A 7,234-nucleotide genomic window follows, 5' to 3' on the forward strand; every position below is an offset into this window, starting at 1 on the left:
TTTCCTCTTCCATTAAACATTGCGCTAGAGGTTCTGTCCAGGGTAAATAGGCAAAGGAAAAATAAAAGGCATCCAATTTGGAAAGGAAGAAGTAAAGCTGTACTCACAGATGACATGATCTTATATATAGAAAATCCTAAGAAATCCACCCAAAAAGCCCCACAACCCTATAAGAGTTAATAAACCTGCAGAATACAAGGTCAGTATACGAAATTCAATTGTATTTCTATACACTAACAACCTGAAAATGAAATTAAAATTTTGTTTACAGTGCCATCAGAAACGACAAAATACTTAGGGATAAATTTAGCAAAGGTAGAACAAGATTTGTACACTGAAAACTATAAAATATTATCGAAAGAAATTAAGGAAGATTAAATAAATGGGAAGACATCCTGAGTTCATAGGTTGGAAGACTTAACATTTTTAAGATGGCAGTAGTCCTCATGTTGATCTACAAATTCCATGCAATCTTTATCAAAATCCAAGCTAGCTTTTTTTTTTTTTTGCAGAAATTGACAAGCTGATTCTAAAATTCATACGGAAATGCAGGGGACCCAGAATAGCCAAAAGAATCTTGAACAAAGTTGAAGCACTTCCTGATTTCAAAACTTATTACGAAGATATAATAATCAAGACTGTCTGGTACTGGCATGAGATAGAAATATATATCAATGGAATAGAATTGAGAGTCCAGAAATACACCCATACATTTGAGGTCAGTAATTCTTCATAAGGGTGCCAAGACAATTCAATGGGGGAAAAATAGCCTTTTCAACAAATGGTGGGCTTCCCTGGTGGCGCAGTGGTTGAGAGTCCGCCTGCCGATGCAGGGGACATGGGTTCGTGCCCCGGTCTGGGAAGATCCCACATGCCGCGGAGCGGCTGGGCCCGTGAGCCGTGGCCGCTGAGCCTGCACATCCGGAGCCTGTGCTCCGCAACAGGAGAGGCCACAACAGTGAGAGGCCCGCGTACCGCAAAAAAAAAAAAAAAAAAAAGGTGCTAGGAAAATTAGATAGCCACATTTTTTAAAAGAAATTGGACCCCTAATTCACACCATATACAAAAGTTAACATGAAACAGACTTAAATGTAGTAGCTCAATATATGAAACTCTTAGAAGAAAACATAGGAATACATATTTGTGACCTTGGATTAGACCATGGTTTCTTAAATATATCGAAAGCATAAGTAGCCAAAAAATAAAATTAAAGAAAAACACTTCATCAAAATTAAAAACTTCTGTGACTTCTAGGACACTATGAAGAAAGTGAAAAAACAACTCCTGGAATGGGAGAAAACATTTGTAAATTATATTTCTGATAAAGATCTAGTATCTAGAATATATACAGAACTCTTAGAACTCAGCAATATAAATGGGCAAGGCATCTGAGTCAACAATTCCCCAAAGAAGATTTACAAGCAGCCAGTAAGTCCATGAAAGATGCTCAACATTATTAGTCATCAGGGGAATGCAAATCAAAACCACAGTGAGATACCACTAATCACTCACTAGAATGGCTATAGTAAAAGACAGCCCTAAAGCGTTGGCAAGGATGTGGATATGTTGGAACCCTCGTATACTAGCTGGTGGGAATGTAAAATGGTAAAGCCTCTTGGAAACCAGCCTAGCAGGTCCTCAGAGAGTTAAACATAGAGTTACTATATGGTGCATCAATTCTACTCCTGGTTATATACTCAAGAGAAATGAAAACATATGTCCACACAAAAACTTGTACACGCATGTTCACAGCAGCATTATTCATAGTAGCTAAAAAGTAGAAATAATCCAAAAATCCAAGTGCTGAGCAGATTAAACAAAATATAGTATATTCATATAATGGAATATTATTTGGCCATAAAAGGGAATGAGATGCTTCATGCTACATCATTAATGAACTTTGAAAACATTATGCTAAGTGAAAGAAGCCAGACACAAAAGGCCGCATGTTGATTCCATGCATATAGAATGTCCAGAATAGGCAAACTACAGTGATTGCCAGAGCTTGAGGGGACGGGGAATGGGGAATACTGCTAAAAGGGAGGGGGTTTCTTTTCAGGGTCCTGAAAATCATCTGGAATTATGTAGTGATGGTTACACGGTTTTCTAATATCCCCAAACCCACCTAATCGTACACTTTAAAAGGGGTGAATTTTATGATATTTTAATTATCTCAGTTTTTAAATGGAGTTAATCTAGAATGGTGGTTCTCAAAGGGGTGAGACAAGCAGCATCAGCATCTTAATTATCTCAGTTTTTATTTATTTTTTAAAATTATTTTTGGCTGCGTTGGGTCTTTGTTGCTGTGCGTGGGCTTTCTCGAGTTGTGGCGAGCGGGCTTCTCATTGCAGTGGCTTCTCTTGTTGCAGAGCACAGGCTCTAGGCATGCGGGCTTAGTTGCTCCGAGGCATGTGGGATCTTCCCGGACCAGGGCTTGAACCTGTGTCCCCTGCACTGGCAGACGGATTCTTAACCACTGCGCCACCAGGGAAGCCCTGTCTCAGTTTTTAAATGGAGTTAATCTAGAATGGAGGTTCTCAAAGGGGCGAGACAAGCAGCATGGGCAGCATCTGGGAACTTGTTAACAAATGCAAATTCTTGACCACCCCCTCCGCCGTCCCCACCCCCAGCCCAGTTCCAGAGCTGCCAAATCATTAGCTCCAGGGGATTCTGAGTTATACTCAAGCTCGAGAACACTAGTCTTGGACCTATGCTCTCTAGATCATGTAAACACTCCTAGTTCCAGGGTCCATGAATATCTACATCATCTGGTGACACACACATCCCCACGTACCGCAGGTTAACCACTCTAGGTAGTTAACTATCCAAATTATTTTGTTTGAAGTTTTTCATGAACAACTGCATCTCTTCTTATTTTTTTCCCTCCGGTATGATTAGCCATCTGTTTTGTTAGAGTTCATTTTAAAGATTTTTTTTCACATAATTAAATTGTAATTTCCTACTTCAAGCACTTGAAGGGATGGCAGTTGGAAGGGGGGCTGGAGGGGCTCCTGGTGGTGTCAGAGGAATATCCCTCAGCATAGGCATTGTCCTGTAGCCCCCCAAATCTATCACTTCACCCATTAATTAGTCCAGACTCTTAATGTTAGAGAAACCCAACTCAGGCTGGTTTAAGCCAAAGGGCCCGTAGTGGCAGATTCACTGAGAGAATCTACCTTCAGGCAAAGCTCAACACGGGGCTCAAATGGTTACAAGACCCTGGGACATCGCTCAGCAAGGTTTTCCCTGTACTGGCTTCATCCTCTGGCAGCTTGCCGAGGTGACCACCAGCCATCTAGGCTTACCTCCTATCCGATTAACCAGTGCACAAGTGGCGCCTCTGGCTGAGTTAAGGATTGCATTTGGCTGCATGTAACAGAAAATTCATGTGACAAATCCTTCACCTCAAAGGATTTATTTTTATCGCATAAGAAGTCCTGAGATGAGGGAGTCTCATAGCTCTGTCATACCATGGGTGTCCCATTTCTGTTCTTCCATCCTTAGCAGGTGACTTTTGTCTTCAAGGTTGCCAAGTGGCTCCTGTGGCTTGTATGTTCATGTTCCAGGCAGGAACAAGGAGGAAGGACAAAGGGCAGGAGACACATGTCACTAAGCCTGTCTCTTCTTATCAGGAAGATAGTCACCTTCCTGGAAACCCTACCACATAGACATCTCCTTACATCTCATTGTCCAGAACGGTCCATGGCCACTCCTACCTGCCAGGAAGCCTAGGAAATTAAGGTTTTTAGCTAGGAACCTACTGTCCAAAGCAAAATAGGGTTCTGTTAGTAAGGAGGAAGGGATAATGGGTATTGCAGACAGTGATTCCCAGCAAAATCCACACATGGGTCTCTAAATGGGTTATCCATCCAACCCCAAACCCATGTAAACCGCTCAATGGCAAGGGTTGTTGATTTGTCCACTGGTGGATTCTCAGTACCTAGAATAGTGCCTAGCACGGAGAATGAACACACTGAGTATTTATGGAATGCATGATTAGCCAAGCTGGACTCAACACACCCAGCCATAGAGCCAGAAAGTAGAGTCAGCCCTCCAAACCACATGGCTGATATGGAATGGAGGGCTGGTTCCCTAAAGGAACATTAGCATGCTGTTACCAGGAGCGGGGCGTGGATGCTAGGCAGATAAGAGCAACGAATGCCCTGCACAACCCAGCATTGCTCGGGCTAGCCAGTTCTTAGAGATATAGCAAACTACCCATCCAGAAGTACACTTTTCATGTGCAGACTACCCCGTCCGGAGCTCAGTACTCTGAATCGCTGGCTTCTGTCTGGCTCTCGCACTCCAGGAGGCACTAGTCCTTTGCCCTGATCACTGCAGGGTCAGTACCAGACAACTGGAGACAGCCCCTGTCCCCCAGATCCCGCTGAAACTGTTCAAACCAGCCAATCCCAGGCCTGCTCACCCTGCCTTGCATTTGCTCGTGGAAACCACAATAATCATTTCGGTGTCTGGTGTCTTACGGTGCCTCATTAAACAATGGAGACGCTGAAGACAGGTGGAAGGTGTGGGTGGGGTGGGGCACAGCATGATCACTGTGAAAGTTTTCCACACTTGGACCGTGACGCACAGTAATAAATACCTTCCACACGCACACAGATATCTATAAAAAGGAAATAGAAGTCTTCAGAATAGTATTTAACTTGTTTACCGTAACTCTAATACTTTTTTTTCCTTTTTAAGGAAATGCTAGTTGCCACCCACTTAATTAATTTCACAGTCCGCTAATGGGTCTCATCTAACAGTTGGAAAACACAGCCATAGAGCAGGTCTGATGGAGCATTGTTTCTTAGGAAACAATGGTGGGCCATGAGGCTTGCCAGCCGGGTGGGACCAGATCAGGGCAGATGTCCAAACCAGATTCAAAACCCATGCTAGACAAACATCAGCTTCAATTTGGTGTCTGTGAAAATAAATTATCCTTCTGCTGTGGCAATTGTATATATCTGCAAAGGCGCTCCTGAGCATGTAAGTGTCCAGGGTTACAGTTCCTCAAAATGGATTTTTCCCTTACATACAGTGTTTTAGGTCAGTTCTGGAGATGCCCTAGGCCTTCCCTGGCGGCCTGGATGAATTGGGATGTGGGCTGAAATTTTGGACAGACTAATCAGGTAGGAAAACTTTCTGCTGTTTGTGCAAGGATTACAAGGTGCAGAAAGTTATATGCAGAGGAAGATCTGGGAAGACAGCTGTTTTTCTAGATGTAGCATCTAGGATGAATACATGAATGGATTTGCTGATTTCTAGCTAACCATATTGTCCTGATTCGTTATTATAAACAGGCTGGGTTTTTTTTTTTTTCTTAGCAAATATGTTTTTAGTGACTTAGAAAGATTCAAGCACAGATATACAGAGCTAAAACTGCTACTGCCAGCCTACTTTGCAATTTCTTTTTTTTTATTGAGCTATAATTTATAAACCATAAAATTCATACTAATAAAGTATACAGTTCAATGTTTTTCAGTATGTTCACAAAGTTGTGCAACATCACCATATAATTTCATAAAATTTTCATTACCCCGAAAAGAAACTTCATACCCCTGAGCAATCACTCCCCCCCATTCTCCACCTCCCCCATCCCCTGGCAACCACCAGTCTACTTTCTGTCTCTATGGATTTGCCTAGTCAGGACATTTCATATAAATGGAATCATATAATATGTGACCTTTTGTGTCTGGCTTCTTTCATTTTGCACAGTGTTTTCTAGGTTCATCCATGCAGCATGTATCAATACTTCATTCCTTTTTATGAGTGAAAATTCCATTGTATTTTTATACTACATTTTGTTTATCCATTTATAACTTGATGGATATTTAGGTTGTTTCCACTTTGGGGCTATTATGAATAACGCTGCTATGAACATTTGAGTACAGGTTTTTGTGGGACATATTGAGGAATTGCCAAACTCTTTTCCGAGAGGCTGGACCATTATACATTTCCACCAGCAGGGTGTAAGGGTGCCTATTCTCCCACATCTTCACCAATACTTGTTATTATTTATCTTTTCTATTATCGTTATAATTGTGGGTCTGGAGTAGTTTTGATTTGCATTATCCTAATGGCTAAAGATGATGAGCAACTTTTCACATGCCCATTGGCCATTTGTATATTTTCTTCGGAGAACTGTCTATTCAAATCCTTTGCCCGTTTTTATTTTTCTTCTTAATTTTTAACTTTTATTTTTTTTTGGCCGCACCATGAGGCTTGTGGGATCTTAGTTCCCCAACCAGGGATCGAACCTGGGCCCCTGGCAGTGAAAGTGCCGAGTCCTGACCACTGGACCACCAGGGAGTTCCCCCTTTGCCTAGTTTTAAAATTGGGATATTTTTTTATTTGTTGAGTTATGAGTTCTTTATTCTTTTTTTAAAAATTTATTTAATTAATTAATTTATTTTTGGCTGTGTTGGGTCTTCGTCGCTGCGTGCGGGCTTTCTCTAGTTGTGGCGAGCGGGGACTACTCTTTGTTGTGGTGCACGGGCTTTTCACTGCAGTGGCTTCTCGTTGCGGAGCATGGGCTCTAGGCACATGGGCTTCAGTAGTTGTGGCACGTGGGCTCGGTAGTTGTGGCTCGTGGGTTCTAGAGTGCAGGCTCAGTAGCTGTGGCACACGGTCTTAGTTGCTCCGTTGCATGTGGGATCTCCCCGGACTGGGGCTCGAACCCGTGTCCCCTGCATTGGCAGGCGGATTCTTAACCACTGTGCCACCACGGAAGTCCTCTTTATATATTATGAACACTAGATATTTTGAGTTAGTTTTTGTATATGGTATGAGGTAGGGGTCCAGTTTCATTCTTTTGCATATCTGTATACAGTTGTCCCTACACAATTTGCTAAAAAAATTACTATTTCCCTATTGAATTGTTTTGACACTGTTGTTAAATATCAATTCACCTTAAATGTATGGGTTTATTTCTGGACTGTAAATTCTGTTTCATTGTTCTATATATCCTTAGGCCAGTAGCACACACTCTTGATTACTGTAGCTCTGTAAGTAAGTTTTAAATTCAGAGCATGTAAGTTTTCCAACTTCATTATGTTTTCAAGATTGGTTTGGCTATTCTGGGTCTCTTGTATTGCCATATGAATATTAGAATTAGCTTTTCAGTTTCTGCAAAAATGTCAGCTGGGATTTTAGTAGGGATTGCATTGAATCTGTAGATCAGTTTGGGGAGTATTTCCATCTTAACTATATATATATATATATATATATATAT

The 7,234-nt window shown here is 41.6% G+C and overlaps 1 protein-coding gene and 1 non-coding gene across 3 annotated transcripts in view; one reads left to right on the forward strand and one right to left on the reverse strand.

Annotated features, from left to right (window-relative positions):
- Nucleotides 1-7,234, forward strand: part of SLC24A4 (solute carrier family 24 member 4) — a 173,974-nt gene that overhangs the window by 149,827 nt on the left and 16,913 nt on the right. The window lies entirely within an intron of this gene.
- Nucleotides 6,240-6,312, reverse strand: TRNAE-UUC (transfer RNA glutamic acid (anticodon UUC)). The gene has a single exon. It is a non-coding gene; the product is annotated as a tRNA-Glu (tRNA).

Source organism: Lipotes vexillifer, unplaced genomic scaffold, assembly GCF_000442215.2.
Source record: "Lipotes vexillifer unplaced genomic scaffold, Lipotes_vexillifer_v1.1 scaffold1126, whole genome shotgun sequence".
NCBI classification, from domain to species: Eukaryota; Metazoa; Chordata; class Mammalia; order Artiodactyla; family Lipotidae; genus Lipotes; species Lipotes vexillifer.